General features: G+C 50.5%; 1 protein-coding gene and 1 long non-coding RNA gene across 2 annotated transcripts in view; one reads left to right on the forward strand and one right to left on the reverse strand.

Moving 5' to 3' along the window:
- rimbp2b (RIMS binding protein 2b) overlaps positions 1 to 7,664 on the reverse strand; it is a 276,601-nt gene extending 268,937 nt beyond the window's left edge. The window contains exon 1 of the mRNA XM_078227134.1: positions 7,616 to 7,664. The gene's annotated coding sequence lies outside the window, so the exon portion shown is untranslated. The remainder of the gene's footprint in view (positions 1 to 7,615) is intronic.
- LOC144502826 (uncharacterized) overlaps positions 1 to 24,332 on the forward strand; it is a 113,860-nt gene that overhangs the window by 74,543 nt on the left and 14,985 nt on the right. The gene's annotated exons all lie outside the window — the stretch shown is intronic.

The following is a 24,332-nucleotide window of genomic DNA, read 5'->3' on the forward strand; positions in this document are numbered from 1 at the left end:
CACTCACTGTCTCTCACACACACACTCATGCTGTCTCTCACACACTGTCTCACACACTCACACTGTCTCACACACACTCACACTGTCTCACACACACTCACAGTCTCACACATACAAACACACACACACTCGCACATACTCACACACACACACTCACACACACACTGTCACACATGCACACTCTGTCTCACACACACACACTGTCACACACTCACGCTGTAACACACGCACACACTTGCACACACACACTGTCACACATGCACACTCGCACACACATTCACACGCACACTCACACCACACACTCACATACACACAGACACATACACTCACACACACACACTCACACTGTCACACACATACACACTCACACACTCGCTCACACACACTCGCGCGCACACACACACACTGTCACACACACACACACATTCACACAGTCACACACACACACACCCTCACACACGCACTCTCACACACACTCACAGACACAGTCTCGCACACACTCACACACATACACTCACTCACACACACACACTCTCACACACACTCACTCACACGCAGTCACTCACACGCAGTCACTCACACGCAGTCACTCACACTGTGACACACTCACTCACACACACACACTCACACTGTCTCTCTCACACACACACACACACTGGCTCTCACACACTCTCACACACACTCACACTGTCACACACACACACTCACTCACACACTCACATACATACTCTCACATGCACACACACACTGTCACACACACACTCACACGGTCACACACACTCACTCTGTCACACACACACACTCACTCACGGACACACACTCACACACCCACATACTCATGCACACACACTCACTCTCACACATACTCCCACACACTCACACACACACCCTCACTCTCACACAAACTCACTCATATGCACAGTCACTCATACTGTGACACACACACACACTCACACTGTCTCACACACACAATCACACTGTCTCTCACACACACACACATTCACAAACACACACACACAGTCACACACACACACATACACACTCACTCACTAACCCACACACTCACTCTCTCTCACACACACATACACACAGGCACACACACACACACTCAAACACACAAACACACACACACTCACATACACACACACACACAAACACACACACTCACTCACACACACACAAACAGACTCACACACACAAACTCACACTCACACACACACTCACAATGTTACACACACACACACTCACACACAACCTCACACACACTCACACTCACTCACACACTCATACACACACACACTCACGCACACACTCACTCGCACAGTCACTCACACTGTGCCACACTCACTCTCACACACACACACACTGTCTCTCACACACTCTCACACACACTCACACTGTCACACACACACACTCACTCACACACATGCACACACACTCACAACACACACTCACATACATACTCTCACATGCACACACACACGGTCACACACACTCACTCTGTCACACACACTCACTCTGTCACACACACTCACTCACTCACAGACACACACTCACACACCCACATACTCATGCACACACCCTCACTCTCACACAAACTCACTCATATGCACAGTCACTCATACTGTGACACACACACACACTCACACTGTTTCACACACACAATCACACTGTCTCTCACACACACACACATTCACAGACACACACACACAGTCACACACACACACATACACACTCACTCACTAACCCACACACTCACTCTCTCTCACACACACATACACACAGGCACACACACACACACTCAAACACACAAACACACACACACTCACATACACACACACACACAAACACACACACTCACTCACACACACACAAACACACACACACACAAACTCACACTCACACACACACTCACAATGTTACATACACACACACACACAAACTCACACACACACACTCACTCACACACTCATACACACACACACACACTCACGCACACACTCACTCGCACAGTCACTCACACTGTGCCACACTCACTCTCTCACACACACTCACACTGTCTCTCTCACACACTTTCACACACACTCACACTGTCACACACACACTCACACTGTAGCACACGCACACACTCGCACAGACACACAGTCACACATACACACGCTCACACACATTCACACACACTGTCATACTTGCACACATACACACGCACTGTCACACATACACGCTGTCATATACACACACTCACACTGTCACACACACACACGCTCACACACTCGCTCACACACACACTCACACACACTCTCACACACACTCACACTGACGCATACACACACATTCACAGGCACATACTCACACACTCGCTCACACACACATACACACACGCACATGTACACTCACTCACACACACACACACTCACTCTCACACTCACTCACACGCAGTCACTCACACTGTGACACACTCATTCACACACACACTCACTGTCTCTCACACACACTCATGCTGTCTCTCACACACTGTCTCACACACACTCACACTGTCTCACACACACTCACACTGTCTCACACATACACACACACTCGCACACACTCACATACACACTGTCACACATGCACACTCTGTCTCACACACACACACTCACACTGTCTGTCACACACACACACACACTGTCTCTCTCACACTCACACAGTCTCACACACACGTACTATCACACACACTCACACTGTCACACACACACATACACACACATGCACACACACTCACACATGCACACACACACTGTCACACAAACTCACACACACTCACTGTCACACACACACACACTCACTCAGTCACACACACACACACACATTCACACAGTCACACACACACACACACGCCCACATACTCATACACACACTCACTCTCACACATACTCACACACAGTCACACACACACCCTCACTCTCACACAAACTCACTCATATGCACAGTCACTCACATTGTGACACACACACACACACTCACACTGTCTCTCACACACACTGTCTCACACACACATACTGTCTCACACACACACATTCACACTGTCACACACACATACTCTCACACTGTCACACACACACACTCACACACACACATACACACACTCACAACACACACTCACCTACACAAATGCATACACACTTATACACACTTATACACACACACACTCACTCACACACACACATGTATACACACACACACACTCTCACACACACTCACTCACACACACACACACACACTCACACAAACACACTCACACACACACACACACACTCACACACACTCGCACACACTCGCACACACACACTCACACACACACACTCAAACACACACACGAGCGCTCACTCATTCACACACACACTCACGCACACTCACGCACACTCACGCACACTCACGCACACTCACGCACACTCACGCACACACTCGCACACACACACTCACACATACTCACACACACTCATTCACACACACACTTACACACACATTCGCACACACACACACATTCACACACACACGCTCACACACACCCTCACACACACCCTCACACACACAATCACACACACTCACATACACACACACACCCTCACACACACAATCACACACACTCACACACACACTCACACACACACTCACACACACACTCACCCATTCACACACACACTCACGCGCACACACTCACACACCCATACACTCTCTCGCACACACATAGACACACACTCACTCACACTCTCACACTCACTCACACATGCACACACTCACTCACTCACACACACACACTCACTCACTCACACACACACTCACACACACTCACACACTCACAACACACACTCACATACACACTCTCACATGCACACTCAGACACACACACACACTCACACACACACTCACCCATTCACACACACACACACCCACACTTACTCACACATGCACACACTCACACACACACATACACACACTCACACACACACTCACCTACACAAATACATACACACTTATACACACACACACACTCACACGCACTCTCACTCACTCACACACACACACACATGTATACACACACACACACTCTCACACACACTCACTCACTCACACACACACACACTCACACACACTCGCACACACCACACACACACTCGCACACACACACTCAAACACACACACGAGCGCTCACTCATTCACACACACTCACGCACACACTCGCGCACACACACACTCATGCGCACACACACACACACTCGCACATACTCACACACACTCAGACGCACACTCACTCATTCACAAACACACATTCGCACACACTCACCCATTCACACACACACTCGCACTCACACTCACTCACACATGTACACACACACACTCACTCACACACACACACACTCACACATGCACACATACTCACAACACACACTCACATACACACTCTCACATGCACACTCACATGCACACTCAGACACACACACATTCATTCAGTCACATGCACACACACACTCTCACACACACTCACTCACACACACACACACACTCACACAAACACACTCACACACTCACACACACACACACACACTCACACACACTCGCACACACTCGCACACACACACTCACACACACACACTCAAACACACACACGAGCGCTCACTCATTCACACACACACTCACACACACACACACACTCACGCACACTCACGCACACTCACGCACACTCACGCACACACTCGCACACACACACTCACACATACTCACACACACTCATTCACACACACACTTACACACACATTCGCACACACACACACATTCACACACACACGCTCACACACACCCTCACACACACCCTCACACACACAATCACACACACTCACATACACACACACACCCTCACACACACAATCACACACACTCACACACACACTCACACACACACTCACACACACACTCACCCATTCACACACACACTCACGCGCACACACTCACACACCCATACACTCTCTCGCACACACATAGACACACACTCACTCACACTCTCACACTCACTCACACATGCACACACTCACACACACTCGCACACACCACACACACACTCGCACACACACACTCAAACACACACACGAGCGCTCACTCATTCACACACACTCACGCACACACTCGCGCACACACACACTCATGCGCACACACACACACACTCGCACATACTCACACACACTCAGACGCACACTCACTCATTCACAAACACACATTCGCACACACTCACCCATTCACACACACACTCGCACTCACACTCACTCACACATGTACACACACACACTCACTCACACACACACACACTCACACATGCACACATACTCACAACACACACTCACATACACACTCTCACATGCACACTCACATGCACACTCAGACACACACACATTCATTCAGTCACACGCACACACACACTCTCACACACTCTCACACACACTCACTCACACTCACACACATAGACACACTCACTCACACACACGCACATACATACTCACTCACACACACACATTCACTCTCACACTCACTCACACGCACAGTCACTCACACTGTGCCACACTCACTCTCTCACACACACTCACACTGTCTCTCACACACACTCTCGCACACACACACTGTCTCACACACACTCACGCTGTCACACACTCACACTGTCACACACACACACACTGTAACACACGCACACATTCACACACACTGTCATACTCACACGCACGCACACGCACAGTCACTCACACTGTGCCACACTCACTCTCTCACACACACTCACACTGTCTCTCACACACACTCTCGCACACACACACTGTCTCACACACACACACACTGTCACACATGCACACTGTCACACATACAAGCTGTCATATACACACACACTCACACTGTCACACACACACACTCACACACACTCACACTGTCACATACACACACACACACTCACACTCACTCGCACACACACACATACTCACACTCACTCACACACATACTCACACTCACTCACACACACACATACTCACTCACTCACTCACACACACACACTCACTCTCACACTCACGCACAGTCACTCACAGTGTGACACACTCATTCACACACACTCACACTGTCTCTCACACACACACTCACACTGTCTCTCACACACACTCACACTGTCTCACACACACTCACACTGTCTCACACATACACACTCACACACACTCACACACACACTGTCACACATGCACACTCTGTCTCGCGCACACACACACACACACCGTCACACACACACTCACACTGTAACACACGCACACACACACACACAGTCACAAATGCACTCACTCACACACATTCACACACACCGTCACACTTGCACACACTCACACACACTGTCACACACGCACACCCGCACACTCACACTCATACAGACATGGACATACACACTTACACACACGCACGCACACACACTCGTGTACACACACACACTCATACAGACACAGACATACACACTCACACACTCACACACTCTCTGCATTTTATGAAGCTAGTGCCTTCAGAGTTTTGAACATTGACAACCTGCATTAATATAGCACCTATAACAGCAAACATATTCCAAGGTGCTGCACAGGAGTTTTATCAAACAAAATTTTGCTTTGAGCCAAGTGAGCAGAGAATAGGACAGGAGGCAGGTTTGAGGGAGTGTCTGAAATGCGTAGACAAGGAGACAGAATGGTTCAGAGAGAGAATTCAGGGGCGTCTGGCTCAGATCAATAAAGGCATGGCACCAATATCGGGGCTGCTCCAGAACTCAGCATGAACGAACTACAGAATCCACAGAGATCTCACCGGGTGTCGGGGCTGGAGGAGGTTACAGAGATAGGGAGGGATATAGGGGCTGGAGGTGGTTACAGAGATAGGGAGGGGTATAGGGGCTGGAGGAGGTTACAGAGATAGGGAGGGGTGCCGGGGCTGAAGGAGGTTACAGAGATAGGGAGGGATATAGGGGCTGGAGGAGGTTACGGGGATAGTGAGGGGTGTAGGGGCTGGAGAAGGTTACAGAGATAGGGAGGGGTGTCGGGGCTGGAGAAGGTTACAGAGATAGGGAGGGGTGTCGGGGCTGGAGAAGGTTACAGAGATAGGGAGGGGTGTCGGGGCTGGAGGAGGTTACAGAGATAGGGAGGGAGTGTGGGGGCTGGAGGAGGTTACAGAGATAGGGAGGGAGTGTGGGGGCTGGAGGAGGTTACAGAGATAGGGAGGGGTGTTGGGGCTGGAGGAGGTTACAGAGATAGGGAGGGGGTGTAGGGGCTGGAGAAGGTTACAGAGATAGGGAGGAGTGTCGGGGCTGGAGAAGGTTACAGAGATAGGGAGGAGTGTCGGGGCTGGAGAAGGTTACAGAGATAGAGAGGGGTGTAGGGGCTGGAGAAGGTTACAGAGATAGGGAGAGGGTGTAGGGGCTGGAGAAGGTTACAGAGATAGGGAGGGGGTGTAGGGGCTGGAGAAGGTTACAGAGATAGGGAGGGGTGTCGGGGCTGAGTGTGAGTTTGGAACTTGGGCAGCAGATACAGCAGGAAGTGTGCTGGCAATCAGAGAATATCAAATTTGTGTCACTCACTGAAAAGCTTTCCAGCTGCTTTCCCTGGTTCCGGGCACTGATGTTCCTTTGCTCTAACACTCGCAGCCGCTGAGAGGTTTTCTGTGACACGGCAGGACGCAGAGATAGGAACTCATTCCTCAGCTGCTGGATAGAAGATAAAAGTATGAAAGTTGCTGCTCACAGTGCAGTCACTGAGTGGCTGCGGGAGCTCACAGCATTCCCCCCCCGCCTCCCAGCCCCAAGTTTCTCTGGTATCTGTGTTTATCAGACACAAACTCCTCGCATCTGTAGCCCTGGATAAACAGGCAGATTAATTAACACCTCACTCGCTCTTCAGAAAATGTGTCATTCTCCGTGACGTTTCCATATTTGTTCTGCTGGCAGCGAATGGGCACCATTTCAATTTAATTCCAGGCAGCAGTGTAACTGGGCCGGGGCAGCTCACCATCGCCGCTCAGAGATTTCCACCACCACTCAGTTCACTGACACACACTTCCCTGAGTCGGTGACCTGCTAATAACGTGGCTTCATGTTACCCGCCTGGTTCATAGCTAAACAAGAGGCAGATCACAGAGCCGCTCTGTTTGTCTGTGTGTGTGGGCAGAGTTAGCCCAGAATCACCCCAGGGAGGGAGGGGAGGGGATGGGGACGAGGGAGGAGGGGGAGGTGAGGGGAGGGGGAGAGGAGGGGAGGGGGGGGGGGATGAAGGAAAGGGGGAGGAGAGGGGATGAAGGGGGGTATGGGAGGAGGGGGAGGGGGGTATGGGAGGAGGGGGAGGGGGGTATGGGAGGAGGGGGAGGGGGGAATGGGAGGAGGGGGAGGGGGAGGGGAGGGAGGGGGGATGAGGGGAGGGGGGAGGAGAGCGGATGAGGGGGGTATGGGAGGAGGGGAGGGAGGAGGGGAAGGGGGATGAGGGGAAGGGGGAGGAGAGGGGATGAAGGGGGGTATGGGAGGAAGGGGGAGGGGATATGGAAGGAGGGAGAGGGGGGAATGGGAGGAGGGGGAGGGGGGAATGGGAGGGAGGGGGAGGGGGGAATGGGAGGGAGGGGGAGGGGGGAATGGGAGGGGAGGGAGGGGGGGATGAGGGGAGGGGGGATGAGGGGAGGGGGGAGGAGAGGGGATGAGGGGGGTATGGGAGGAGGGGGAGGGGAAGGGGGAGGAGAGGGGATGAAGGGGGGTATGGGGGGGAGGGGGTATGTCAGGAGGGGGAGGGGGGAATGGGGGGAGGGGAGGGAGGGGGGAGGAGAGGGGATGAGGGGGGTATGGGAGGAGGGGGAGGGAGGAATGGGAGGAGGGGAAGGGAGATGAGGGGAGGGGGCATGGGAGGAAGGGGAGGAGGGATGGGGGGTGCCGAATCTGGCCTTCGCAACCTCCACGTATCTACAAACTGAGCCCCACTGCACAGGGATAAAAGCACGTCACTCCGTTAATACCACTCCTGACCTTGTCCACCTCTGTCCAGTAAATCCCATAAATTCTCCTCTCCCCAACAATTGAATTCCATAAAGAATGTTGCACATCAGGAAATGAGGATGGAATTGCACAGGTTTCTGCACCATCTGACCTTCCTGTGGGGCTCTTCCTGCTCTTGCCTGGCCCTCTGCCTCTCCCACCCATCCCTCTGTGTCCAGCTCTGCATTGTCAATCTGCTGATTTATTCATGAGCTTTCTGAGTCACTCTGGTTTCGATTGCGGCTGGGGTTCTCCGAATACAAATGTAACTCTAGTCCTCAAAGGTGCTCATTGAACATTTAATGTCTAACTAATGAGAGGGAGGAAAACACGGCCAGCAACTCACTTTCTGTCTTTTTACTTACCAGACTCATACAGCGCAGAAGGAGGCCATTCAGCCCATTGCGTTTGGGGATAGTCAGCATGGCTTTGTCAGAGAGAAGTCATGCCTAACAAATTTGTTAGAATTTTTCGAAAGTGTGATGGATGAGGGAAGTTCAGTCGATGGAGTTTAAATGGATTTTAGTAAAGCTTTTGACAAGGTCGCACATGGGAGACTGACTGACAAGGTTGAAGCACACTGAATTCAGGGAAACTTGGCGAGATGGATCACAAACTGGCTTAGTAATAGGACAGTAAGAAGTCTCACAACGCCAGCTTGCAAAATCTCACTAACTGTCCTGGCTGGAGACAATACACATCTCTTTAACCTGTGCCTAACCCTCTCTCCACTCACATTGTCTGTGCCTTTAAGACTTGATTACCTGTAAAGACTCGCATTCCAACCATTATTTTGTAAATTGAGTTTGTGTCTTTATATGCCCTGTTTGTGAACAGAACTCCCACTCACCTGATGAAGGAGCAGTGCTACCAAATAAACCTGTTGGACTTTAACCTGGTGTTGTGAGACTTCTTACTGTGCTTACCCCAGTCCAACGCCGGCATCTCCACATCATTAGTAATAGGACACAAAGGGTGGTGGTAGAAGGCTGTTTGAGTGACTGGAGGCCGGTGTCCAGTGGTGTACCACAAGGTTCAGTACTGGGTCCCTTATTGTTTGTTATCTACATAAATGATATAGATGAAAATGTGGAGGGAATGTTAAGCAAGTTTGCAGATGACACCAAGATTGGTAGGGTGGTTAATAGTGAAGAAGGTCGAAGGTTACAGGAAGATATGGATGGGTTGGTCAGATGGGCAGAGCAGTGGCAGATGGTATTTAACCCTGAAAAGTGCGAAGAAACAAGACAAGGGGGTATTTAATGAATGGCAGGACACTGGGAAGCTCAGAGGAATAGATGATTCTTGGGCTACTTATCCACAAATCCCTGAAGGCGGCAGAGCAGGTGAATAGGACAGTTAAGAAGGCATATAGACACTTGCTTTCATCAGTCGTGGTACATAGTATAAGAGCAAGGGGGTAATGTTGGAGCTGTACAGAGTGTTGGTTAGGTCACAGCTGGAGTACTGTGTGCAGTTCTGGTCACCTCACTATAGGAAGGATGGTTCGCCACAGGGGAGGTTCACCAGGATGCTGCCTGGGATGGAGCATTTGAGCTGTAAGGAGAGACGGGATAGACTCGGATTGTTTTCTCTAGAGCAGAGAAGGCTGAGGGGGGACATGATTGAGGTGTGTAAGATTATGAGGGGTCTGGACAGGGTGAGTAGGGAGCAGCTGTGCCCCTTGGTGGACGGACCAATCACGAAGGGGAAAAGTTTTAGGGCGAAGGGACAGGAGATTCAGAGGGAATTTGAGAAAGTATTTTTTCATTCAGAGGGTGGTGGGAATCTGGAATGCACTGCTCGGGAAGGTAGTGGAGGCCGGAAACCTTATAATCTTTAAAAATATTTAGATGGGCACTTGAAATATCCTAACATTCAAGGATATGGAACAAGCGTAGGAAAATGGGATTAGTGCGACTTTAGTGGTAGATATTGTCGGTGCTGACTTGATGGGCGGAAGGGCCTTTTCTGCACTGTGTGACTCTGTAAAGGATTGATCAGGCTGGCTAGGAACAGTGAAGATTGGGGGTGGTGGGGACGCGGGGCGGGGGGGGGGGTTAGATTATGAGAGATTACAGCAATTAGGTTTATATTCCCTGGAACATAGAAGATTAAGGTGTGATTTCACTGAGGTTTTTGGGATTTGGGACGGAAGTGAGAGGGTAGAGAGGGAGAAACCTTTTTCTGTTGGCCGTGTGGGGGATGGCCGGCGGGGGAGAGTCCACAGCAAGGAGACAGAACCTTAAACCTAACATTCAAGAAAGAAGTTAAGAAGTATTTCTTCACACAAAGGACAGTAGAAATGTGGAACTGACTCCTACAAGAAGCTGTCGACTCCAGGGGCTCAATTAATGATTCTATATCTGAGGTCAATAGAGCTTTGTTCACCCAAAGCATCAAGGGAAATGGAGCCAAGGTGGGTCGATGGTGTTAGGTTGCAGATCACCGAATGGTGACGGAACAGCTCAAGGGGCTGAATGGCCTCCTCCTGTTCCTATCCAGTTAGTCACTCTGCAGTGTCTAAATGACACCACTGATTTAAAATGCAAATACCTTGTGCAGGCAACATGCCATTATAAACAACACATTTAAAATAATATACAGCACATTTAAAATCATTACAATAATCAAAAACAACACAGAATTCATAAAAAATACATTCTTTGTATAGCAACCGGTTTCCCGGTTCTGCTGTATTAAGGAAAGATTGAGTTGGTTTTTGTAACTCTCGGAAGGGTAATGTTGAGAGGTGACCTTGCTAGCCATGAACATTATCATCGGGTTTGCCAGCGTAGGCAGATTAAAGATGGTTCCATTTGAAGGCGAGTCCAGACCTGGGGCCATAAATATGAGAACGTCACGAATAAATCCAATTGCGGGTTCAAGAGAAACGTCTTTACCCAGAGAGTGGTGAGATTGTGGAACTCGCTCCCACGGGGAGTGCTAGCGGTGAACAGCATTGCTGGGGAAGCTGAGGAGAACAAAGGGAATTAGAAGGATATGTTGATGGAGTGAGATGTAGACTTGGGAAGAGACTGGAATGAAGTATGGATTGCCCCTTAGTGTTCCAAACCAGCCTCCCATCCATTGACTCTGTCTACACTTCCCGCTGCCTCGGGGAAAAGCAGCCAGCATGATCAAGGACCCCAGGCACCCCGGACATTCTCTCTTCCACCTTCTTCCGTCGGGAAAAAGATACAAAAGTCTAAAGTCACCGACTCAAGAACAGCTTCTTCCCTGCTGCTTTTGAATGGACCGACCTCGCACTAAATTGATCTTTCTCTCCACCCGAGCTATAATTGTAACACTACATTCTGCACTCTCTCCTTTCCTTCTCTATGAACGGTATGCTTTGTCTGTATCGTGCACAAGAAACAATACTTTTCACTGTATGCTAATACATGTGACAATAATAAATCAAATCAAATATGCGTTGGTTAGGTGGATTGGTCATGGTAAATGTGTGGGGCTACGGGGATAGGGTGGGGAAAGGGCCTGCGTAAGGTACTCTGTCAGAGAGTCGGTGCAGTCTCGATGGGCCAAATGGCCTCTTTCTGAACTGTAGGGATTGCGTGATTGGTTGGCCATTGGCTTTTTGCGTGCTGTATATTCAGTGTAATGCTTATCTCCGATGAGATTTTGATTGTGTTGTATTGAAGCAAACGCAGTCTCAATCAGGTCATAATTCCACTCAGGCATGAATGCAGTTCACCGGGGATTCAATCATTGGAGAGAAAGGCACTTTATTCCCCAATATCTTGATTTAATGTGCAGCATTCCCAATCACGCGTTAATGATCACAACACCCACCCCACCCCATCTGCCCGTCTCCTGAAGTTGGGAGCCAGGCTGGGTAATGAGTTGTCCTTCCAGCTGGTGGCCTCACAGCCTGAGCCTGCCCCTCAAACTCTGCCAGAATGCTCGGACTGTTTGATCAGGAATGCTTCAGAATGAAGGATGGTGAAAACTCCCTCTGTGACAGAGTGATCCCAGCCTCGCTCCAGTTACTGCACCAGTAAATACAGTGTCTCCCCCTCAGCAACCAGCTCTCCAAAATGTCAAACCTCATGCCTCCTGGAGGGGCTGGACAGGGTGTGGGGGGGGGGGGGTGGTCGGGGGGGGGGGGGGGCGGTGGCGGGGGGTAAAGGTCAAGCGGGGATTTAACAGCCGTCTGCAAAATGATCGCTAGCTTTTGGTCGAGTAAATAGAGATAAAGAGCAGAATCCTCCGCTTGATGGGTGTGGAGTGAGAATGGGGAGGGGGGCTGGGGGTGCGGGGGTGTGTTGAGAGTGGGGGTGGGGGTGAGGTGAGGGTGGGGGTGGGGAGTCTGGGTGGAGGTGAGGGTGCGGGAGGGGATGGGAGGGTGGAGGTGGGGCTGGGGGTGCGGGGGTGTGTTGAGGGTGGGGGTGGGGTGAGGGTGGGGGTGGGGAGTCTGGGTGGGGGGTAAGGGTGCGGGAGGGCATGGAGGTGGGGGTGGGGGGGGTGAGGGTTGGGGTGTGGGTGGGGGTGAGGGTGCGGGAGGGGATGGGAGGGTGGAGGTGGGGCTGGGGGTGCGGGGTGTGTTGAGGGTGTGGGCGGGGGTGGGGGTGGGGGTGAGGGTGGGGGAATTGTGGGCCGTTTAGCTCATTATATTTGCCTCTACGAGGGGGTTTGCCAATTCTCATGATGGATGCACAGGAAGTTGCCGTCCTTGCCATTACCTCATGGGGTCGAAGGGCCAGGCGCCATATTTAAAGTCCACCCGGACAGCAGTTCACTCGCTACAGGCCGGGAGCAGCAGCCTAGCTGCCGTTCTAGAGAGGGAGGGCTGCTGCCGAGACCAGAATGTTCCAGATCAGACAATGTGTGGCCTCAGCAACACCTCCCTGCAACCCCTCCTCCAGGTCGGCCTGCAGGCGCTGCTGTTTCCCCGGTCTGGCAGTGGACGGCCCTCCCACCTGACCATGACAGTCTAGGTGGAGGTCGTCATGGCGATTCACGTCTGTGGAGCCCAAGGAACCACTCAGCAATGTCGGAAGAGAATGAAGGATCTGCCGCGCTCTGCCAGGGTGAGTGGCACCATCCACTCACTGCAAGGGGAGGCTCAATAGGACATCACACAGTGTCAGTGTGTGAGTGCACAGGGATGTCAGCCTGCAGTTTGGGTTCAGCACTCACCAGCCGATGGGACATGGGCACTGATTGTGTGCCAGTCACTTCCTGCTGCCAATCTCCCATCAGCTGCTGCACTTCCTGCTTGATAATCACTTCCTGGGGAAGGTTCAGGAGCTGCCATCGGCATGTGTGTTCCTAACCTGCCCACGCTCTCACTGGGATGACAATCAATCCTCCTGTCGATCTGCAGGACAATAATAGCCCCAGTAAGAGGGAGTGGGCCAAGGCCGCAGGCAACATGCCGGACATTTGAGTCTACATCCCTTCTGAGGAGACCCTTAGCAGGCCGGGGCCCTTGGGCCTTTGGTCACCAAAGGGTCATCACAGACAACAGGGCACAGCACCCAGCACGCAGCACCCAGCACGCAGCACGCAGCGCCCAGCACGCAGTGCCCAGCACGCAGCGCCCAGCACGCAGCACCCAACACGCAGCACCCAGCACGCAGCGCTCAGCACACAGCGCCCAGTGCCCAGCACACAGCCCCCCAGCACGCAGCGCCCTACACGCAGCACCCCAGCACGCAGCCCCCAGCACACAGCCCCCAGCACACAGTGCCCAGCACGCAGCACGCAGCCCCCAGCACGCAGCCCCCAGCACGCAGCCCCCAGCACACAGTGCCCAGCACGCAGCACGCAGCCCCCAGCACGCAGCCCCCAGCACGCAGCCCCCAGCACACAGTGCCCAGCACGCAGCCCCCAGCACGCAGCGCCCAGCACCCAGCGCCCAGCACGCAGCACCCAGCACGCAGCACCCAGCGCCCAGCACGCAGCACCCAGCACCCAGCACGCAGCACCATCCCGCTGAAAGATGTAGCAACAGAGAAAGATAAAGAAGTCCTGAAGGGACACAGGTGTGCAGCGTTGTATATACCGCTGGCACCTGTAAATATTTGCTTCATTGCACCGGGTTCAGGTTTGCTGTTTGCTCATGATGCTGCTAGTCGTTGCCATGGTCACAGCAAATGAAAGGCATTGCACTTTGTTCCCAGCCAGATTCTGATGATGCGGTGCCACTGTTACACCATTTATCGCCTCATCTGTAGTGTCATCACTGAGTGTTTGTAATGAGGGTGTTTCACCCTTTCCCATCATTCCTGAATCTGGGGCCTAGTCACGCATCAGGAAACCCAGCAGGTATTGTTCACCCACTTCCCAGCTCTCTGAGAATGCTATCTGTGCACCATTTGCAGCCAAGTCACCGTGGGCTCTTACTGGTGTCTGCTGGTGTCCTGCTGGAGTCCTGCCGGTGTCCTGCTGGCGTCCCCTGGTTTCTTGCTGGTGTTCTGCTAGTGTCCTCTGGTGTCTTGCTGGTGTCCCCAGGTGTCCCACTGGTGTCCTGCTGATGTCCCGCTGGTGTCCTGTTGGTGTCCTGCTGGGGTCCTGCTGGGGTCTTGCTGGTGTCCCCTGGTGTCCTGCTGATATCCTGCTGGGGACCCACTGATGTCCTGCTGGGGTCCCCTGATGTCCTGCGGGGTCCCCTGTTGTCCTGCTGGGCTCCCCTGGTGTCCTGCTGGTGTTCCCTGAGGGTTTGAGTTGAATGATCAGCCATGATCACAATGAATGGCAGAACAGGCTCAGATGGCCGAATGGCCTCCTCCTGCTCCTGTTTCCTTTGTCTCTATGTAAGGGGAGTTAGACAGGCTAAGCGAGTGGCCAGGAAGGTGGCAGGTGAAGCGTGCGGGTCCCAGTCAGGAGGCACTGTACTGCGCTCTGAGGAATAGTGAACCAGAGTCCCTCCTGAATGGCGAGATAATGAACAGTGTGGATTGCTGAACAGATTTGGCTGTACTCGGTCAAAAGGAACCACGAGTTAACGTACAACCCGCAAGTGAGGACGCAAGAGGAAAGGAAAAGAATTGCAGGGTTATGGGGAATGAGCAGAGGAGTGGGATGAATTAAACAGATCTTTCCAAGAAGCAGCACAGAAATGATGGGCCAATTAGCCTCCCTCTGCAGTGCACAATTCTGGGGGGAATTCTCTCGTCCCGTCTGCCAAGGGAATCGTAGCGGGCGGGCGGGGCGGGGGGGGCGACCACGGAAAGGTCCGTTGACATCGGGTGGGATTCTCCGGTTTTGGGGAGAGCGCAGCTGGAAATTCCCACCCTCTATGTTTCTGTTCCATTAGTGACCGGGTCGGTGGCACTGCTGCCTCACAGCGCCAGGGACCCGGGTTCAATTCCAGCCTTGGGTCACTGTCTGTGCGGAGTCTGCACATTCTCCCCGTGTCTGCGTGGGTTTCCTCCAGGTGCTCTGGTTTCCTCCCACAGTTCAAAGATGTGCAGGTTAGGTGGATTGGCCGTGCTAAAATGCCCCTTAGTATCAGGGGGATTAGCAGGGTAAATATGTGGGGTTATGGGGATAGGGCCTGGGTGGGATTGTGGTCAGTACAGACTCATTGGGGCGAATGGCCTCCTTCTGCACTGTAGGGATTCTATGATTCTATGATTTCACTGGCTGGAGAGCACATTGTGATGAGCTGAGGTTATGACAGGTGTGTTAGAAAAATGTGAGTTGACGCTTTTCTGTAGAATTTAATTTTGAAAGCTTGTATTTTTGATTTTTGATTTGATTTATTATTGTCACATGTATTAACATACAGTGAAAAGTATTATTTCTTGTGCGCTATACAGACAAAGCATACCGTTCATAGAGAAGAAGAAGAGAGAGTGCAGAATGCAGTGTTACAGTCATAGCTAGGGTGTAGAGAAAGATCAAATTAATGCGAGGTAGGTTCATTCAAAAGTCTGACAGCAGCAGGGAAGAAGCTGTTCTTGAGTCAGTTGGTACGTGACCTCAGACTTTTGTATCTTTATCCCGACAGAAGAAGGTGGAAGAGAGAATGTCCGGGGTGCGTGGGGTCCTTAATTATGCTGGCTGCTTTGTCAAGGCAGCAGGCAGTGTAGACAGAGTCAATGGATGGGAGGCTGGTTTGCGTGATGGATTGGACTGCATTCACGACCGTTTGTAGTTTCTTGTGGTCTTGGGCAGAGTAGGAGTCATACCAAACTGTGATACAACCAGAAAGAATGCTTTCTATGGTCCATCTGTAAATGTTGGTGAGAATCATAGCTGAGATGCCAAATTTCCTTAGTCTTCTAAGAAAGTAGAGGTGTTGGTGGGCTTTCTTAATTATAGTGTCGGCATGGGGGGACCAGGACAGGTTGTTGGTGATCTGGACACCTAAAACTTGAAGATCTCGGCCCTTTCTACTTCGTCCCCATTGATGTAGACAGGGGCATGTTCTCCTTTACGCTTCCTGAAGTCGATGACAATCTCCTTCATTTTGTTGACATTGAGGAGAGATTATTGTTGCTGCACCAGTTCACCAGATTCTCTATCTCATTCCTGTACTCTGTCTCATCATTGTTTGAGATCCGACCCACTACGGTGGTGTCGTCAGCAAACTTGAAAATCGAATTGGCGGGGAATTTGGCTGCACAGTCCTAGGTGTATAAGGAGTATAGTAGGGGGCTGAGAACACAGCCTTGTGGGGTCTTTTTTAATTTGAAGCAGATTTTGTCCCAAAAGGTGACATTGTAAATGTACAGCACACCGACTGACCAAACAGATGCAGAAATAACGCAGAATACTGCGAGTGTAGGAGATCGGAAATAAAAGCAGAAAATGCTGGATAAACTCAGCAGGTCTGGCAGCTTCTGTGGAGACAGAAACAGAGCTGACGTGTTGAGTACGGATGACTCTTACTCAAGGAGGACCTGCTGAGTTTCCCCAGCATTTTCTGTTTTTATTTCAGGCTGATGTCGAGTGGTGTGTATATTGTGGGTGTCACTTGGACCTGTGTAGATGTGGATCCAACATTTTGTAACTGTGACACGAAACAAGTGCAACAAATACTTAGATCGAAACAACAACAACAGCTTGCATTTATATAGCACCTTTAATGTAGTAAAATATCCCAAGGTGCTTCACTGGAGTGTTAAAAAGCAAAGCTTGTCACTGTGTCACACAAGGAGACACAAGGAGAAATGGTCAAATGCTGAGCGTTAGGGACCAGATCAGAAACTCCGAGGTGTTTTATGAATTTAGCCTAGATGCTAAGTTTTACATTTGATTTTGGCATTAGGGTGAGCATAAGGTGTCTCACCCCAGGCATGATTCTAGTGACTCACTAGGAAGCTTTTATCAAACAAAGTTTATTTATGAACACACTTAGAATATAACAAAAAGAATTCGCATAACTTTTACAAATTAAAATACTTAAAGATAACAAAGTATAATTCTTAACAGCTAGCTATCTCTGTTGTTCCAATTCAGCAGTATCCCCACAGATATGAAACACTTCTTTCGAACCAGTCAGCACAGAAACCAAAGATGCTTATGTAGGGACTAGATTTCCAGCCTTTTGACACTTCTGGAGAGTGATCCAGACAGACCCCAATCTTCTAATTCGTCCCCAGCAACTTCCAGAGAAAGCTCCACCCCCAAACAATGGAATCTCAGAGAAAAAGGCTTTTTTTTGGGCAGATTCCAGTCTCCACTTCAAGCAGAGCAAGAGATACCGAGAAAGTACCCTCTCTCCAAAATTCCCAAAAGCTGATAGAGCTTGAGTCCTCTGTGAAAGCCTCGCTGTACCCAGTCATATGACCTCACCTGAATGTCAATCGACCAAATCAAACCCCACTCTGAAACATCCCAGTGGAAAACACAAACAACAGAACCCTGCATTAGTTCAAATTAAAACCAACATTGTATCAATTCAGATCAATTATGCTGTTGCAGTAACAGTACAGTCCTGCTGGATCCAGACCGAACGGCACCAGTAAAATGGAAGGGACTGGTAAACACATTCAGCACAGAAGCATGACTCAAATATATTTCTTGTAGACACAGTATCGTCAAAGAGGTCACTTTTAAAGAGTGTCTTGGAGAAGGAAAATTAGCTAAAAGGGGAGAGAGGTTTCAGGAGGGGATGCCAGAGCTTCAGGCCGGGGAAACCTGAGGCAGGCGAACCAATGGGGCAGCGATTGAAATGAAGCATGTACAAGAGGCCAGGATTGGTGGAACGCAGGGATCTTGCAGGGTTGTGGGACTGATTTGATTTATTATTGTCACATGTATTAACATACAGTGAAAAGTATTGTTTTTTGCGCGTTATTCAGACAAAGCATACCGTTCATAGAGAAGGAAAGGAGAGAGTGTAGAATGTAGCGTTACAGTCATTGCTAGGGTGCAGCGAAAGATCAACTTAATGCAAGGTAAGTCCATTCAAAAGTCTGACAGCAGCAGGGGACAAGCTGTTCTTGAGTCGGTTGGCAGGTGACCTCAGACATTTGTATCTTTTTCCCGATGGAAGAAGGTGGAAGAGAGAATGTCCGGGGGGCGTGGGGTCCTTAATTATGCTGGCTGTTTTTCCGAGGCAGCAGGAAGTGTAGACAGAGTTAATGGATGGGAGGGTGGTTTGCATGATAGATTGGGCTACGTTCACGACTTTTTGTAGTTCCTTGCGGTCTTGGGCAGAGCAGGAGCCACACCAAGCTGTGATACATAGAAATCATAGAAACCCTACAGTGCAGAAGGAGGCCATTCGGCCCATCGAGTCTGCACCGACCACAATTCCACCCAGGCCCTACCCCCACATATTTTACCCGCTAATCCCGCTAACCTATGCATCCCAGGACTCTAAGGGGCAATTTTTAACCTGGCCAATCAACCTAACCTGCACATCTTTGGACTGTGGGAGGAAACCGGAGCACCCGGAGGAAACCCACGCAGACACGAGGAGAATGTGCAAACTCCACACAGACAGTGACCCGAGCCGGGAATCGAACCCAGGACCCTGGAGCTGTGAAGCAGCAGTGCTAACCACTGTGCTACCGTGCCGCAACCAGAAAGAATGATTTCTACGGTGCATCTGTAAAAGGTGGTGGGAGTTTACTGAAATCGGAAGGGACCAGGCCATGAAGGGATCTGAAAATGTGGATGATCACTTTAGAAATTGAAGCATTGCTTGATTGGGGGCCAGTGTAGGTCAGTGAGCACAGGAAGGAGGCAGGATTTGGTGTGAATTAAAGTCAACATAGTCCCAGATGACCATAGGCTGCTCTCCTCTTTGAGGGGGAGAGCTGAGTGGTGGCGATTTAACCTGAGGATTGCCACACCTCCAACAAGGGGCAAGGTTGAGAAGGTGGAACCTTTGTGAATAACCTCAGCCGGTATGGGCATTTGAACCCCCGCTGTTGGCATCACTCTGCATCACAAACCAGTCATTCAGCCAACTGAGCTAATTTGACATACCACGTAAATTAAGACATTGACAGTGGAGTTTACAGAGGAGAGACACCAACCAGGTGCAGGCATGGCAATGACCATGAACGAGAGTTTCAGCAGCAGATGAGAAGCGGCACCGGGGCGGGGGGGGACACCAGAGGAGGAAATGGACAATTTCACTGACAATGTGAACATAAGGTCAGCAGTCATCTCAGGGTCAAACAACCAATCAGAACCTGATTACAGCCTATAAATGTGGTCGTAAGCCCCCCTGGGGAAGATCAGACACGTCATCTGGTCCATCAGAAAGCAAGGTTCTCCCTCCACCAGAGAACTGGAGCAGAAATGGATGAGACTCAAGGCTAAATTCCAACAACTTCAATCTGCAAGAGAATTGTGAATCTAAAAATAGCAACAGCAAAACTTAACTTCGAAATGAGGTGCACAGGAACATAAAGATCTGAGCAGGAGAATAATATTCTTTTAGTATATAGAAATGGAGAGGCCATTCAGCCCTTTGAGCCAATTCATGCATTCTCTTCTTTGGTCCAGCAATTAAGAAAAAACACAAATTTTCACAATCTCAAGATATCCCTAAGTGTTTTACAGCCAATGAAACACGCTTTGAAGTTTTGTATGCAGGAAATGTGGCCGCCAATTTGTGCATAGCAAGATTCCACAATCAGCAATGTGATAATAACCAGATAATGTGTTTTTAGTGATGCTTATTTCCGGGTAAACTATTCTGTACACCACTGAACATTCACCAAAGGGCAGACAGAACTATGCTTCAACACCTCATCTGAAAGACAACACCTCTGACAGTGCGGCACTCCCTCAGTATTGACCCTCTTACAGCGCGGCACTCCCTCAGTACTGACCCTCTGACAGTGCGGCACTCCCTCAGTACTGACCCTTTAACAATGCAGCACTCCCTCAGTACTGACCCTCTGATAGAGCAGCACTCCCTCAGTACTGATGCTCTGACAGTGCGGCACTGCTTCAGTACTGACCTTCTGTCAGTGCAGCACTCCCTCACTAGTGACCCTCTGACAGTGCGGCACTCCCTCAGTACTGACCCTCTGAGAATGCGGCACTCCCTCAGTACTGATCCTCTGACAATGCGGCACTCCCTCAGCACTAACCCTCTGACAATGCGGCACTCCCTCTGTACTGTCCCTCTGACAGTGCGGCACTCCCTCAGTACGACCCTCTGACAGTGCAGCACTCCCTCAGTGCTGACCCTCTGACAGTGCGGCACTCCTCAGTGCTGACCCTCTGACAGTGCGGCACTCCCTCAGTACTGACCCTCTGATAGTGCGGCACTCCCTCAGTACTGACCGTCTGACAGTGCGGCACTCCCTCAGTACTGACCCTCTGACAGTGCGGCACTCCCTCAGTACTGACCCTCTCATAGGATGTAAAAGGACCCATCAATGATAATTCACTCTTTCAAGGACCCTCTTGCAGGTATCAGGCCCTAAGAGAACATTGGTGACCATGGACTTCCATTGGATCAGTCTATGATTACGCTTTATAAAGAGATGCATTGTTTGCTGTTGCCTTCTTGGGTGGCACAGTGGTTAGCACTGCCGCCTCACAGTGCCAGGGACCCGTGTTCAATTCTGGCCTTGGGTCACTGTTTGTGTGGAGTCTGCATGTTCTCCCCGTGTCTGCGTGGGTTTACTCCGGATGCACCGGTTTCCTTCCGTACTCCAAAGATGTTCGGGTTAGGTTGATTGGCCATGATAAATTGTCCCTTCGTGTCAGGGGGATTAGGAGGGTAAATATGTTGGGTTACAGGGATGGGAGTTGGGTGGGACTGTTGTCAGTGCAGGCTCGATGGGCCAAATGGCCTCCTTCTGCACTGTAGATTCTATGATTCTACAGTGTGGCTGAGCAGGAAACTCTCCGGCCCTTACCGGCTGCCATCTGGCGAAATGGAAGGATTTACAGGCTGAGACGCAACCCGTTTGGCCACATTGTGAATGCACTCAATCAAATATTGGAGTGGGACTTGTACCGTGAGCCTCTGGGGCAGGGGTAGGAACGCTGCTCACTGCATCACACTACACCACCACTATGTTCACTGGTACAGTGGTAGGAACACTGCTCACTGCACCTCAACCTCCAGCTCCCAAAATCAAACCCAATATTTCATCACGGAGTTGGATAAAACATCGTAGAAACGGGCAAGTTTGAAGCTTGCTAGTCGTCACGACCATTGGAGAATAAGTTGTCTTTTTTTAAATGCTTGGCTGCAGTTCACTGCTTCTGCTGATGATTTGTTAGGAATTATTTATAATGGACTGAAGGCTGGCAGGTGGAAAATACACCACTGCTATCAACAGTTTAGTAATCACACTCTGCTGCCTCCATTCACGTCTTTCTCCTGACTTTCTAACTCCATCCATCGCTGCATCCAAACGTTTGCATCCTTATCTTCTTTCCGCTTCTTTTGCCAGTGACCATCACTGTCCCGAGTGAACAAAACCAGCTGATCTGCTCTAGTATCTCGAGGCAGTTTGCTGAGCTGGAACGTGGCGGCCGTATTTACATTTCAATTCCACATCCTGTCAGTGACTTTCACAATGTCAGGGTACCCCAGAGCATTTCGCATCCCACACAATATAAACACAAAATCCTGCAGATGCTGCAATCTAAGACTGAGGAAATTTGGCATGCCAGCTACGACTCTCACCAACTTTTACAGATGCACCATAGAAAGCATCCTTTTTGGTTGTATCACAGCTTGGTATGGCTCCTGCTCTGCCCAAGACTGCACGGAACTACAAAAGGTCGTGAATGTAGCCCAATCCATCATGCAAACCAGCCTCCCATCCATTGACTCTGTCTACATTTCCCACTGCCTCGGCAAAGCAGCCAGCATAAATAAGGACCCCAAGCACTCCGGACATTCTGTCTTCCACCTTCCTCCGTCGGGAAAAAGATACAAAAGTCTGAGGTCATGTACCAACCGGCTCAAGAACAGCTTCTTCCCTGCTGCTGTCAGACTTTTGAATGGACTTACCTCGCATTAACTTGATCTTTTTCTACACCCTAGCTATGACTATAACACTATATTCTGCAGTCTCTCCTTTCTTTCTCTATGAACGGTATGCTTTGTCTGTACAGCACGCAGGAAACAATACTTTTCACTGTGTGTTAATACATGTGATAATAATAAATCAAATCAAATCAATAATCAATCTGAAACAGACTCAGAAAATGCTGGAAAATCTCGGCAGGTCTGACAGTGTCTGTGGAGAGAGAATAGAGCCAAGGTTTCGAGCCTGGATGACCCTTTGTCGACTGGATAAGGTGGGAAATATGATACAACGAATTTGTGCACAGGATACTGGACCTGGGATATCTTACGTCCACTCCTGAGTCAGTTGAGGCCTCAGGTTAATGTTTCATCTGAAACTGGCGCTTTGGGATATTACACATCACTGGGGAGAGCACCATTGGCCAACTAGAAACTTCAACTTTACTGCCTTTCATCAGTGACTTAGAGAATGATTAACATCGCATCTGTAAAATGACAGTGCGGCACTCCCTCAGTACCGACCGTCTGACAGTGCGGCACTCCCTCAGTACCGACCCTCTGACAGTGCGGCACTCCCTCAGTACCGACCGTCTGACAGTGCGGCACTCCCTCAGTACCGACCCTTTGACAGTGCAGCACTCCCTCAGTACTGACCCTCTGACAGTGCGGCACTCCCTCAGTACTGACCCTCTGACACTGCGGCACTCCCTCAGTACTGACCCTCTGACAGTGCAGCACTCCCTCAGTACTGACCCTCTGACAGTGCGGCACTCCCTCAGTACTGACCCTCTGACAATGCGGCACTCCCTCAGTACTGACCCTCTGACACTGCGGCACTCCCTCAGCACT

This window comes from Mustelus asterias, chromosome 13, assembly GCF_964213995.1.
Source record: "Mustelus asterias chromosome 13, sMusAst1.hap1.1, whole genome shotgun sequence".
Taxonomy (NCBI): Eukaryota; Metazoa; Chordata; class Chondrichthyes; order Carcharhiniformes; family Triakidae; genus Mustelus; species Mustelus asterias.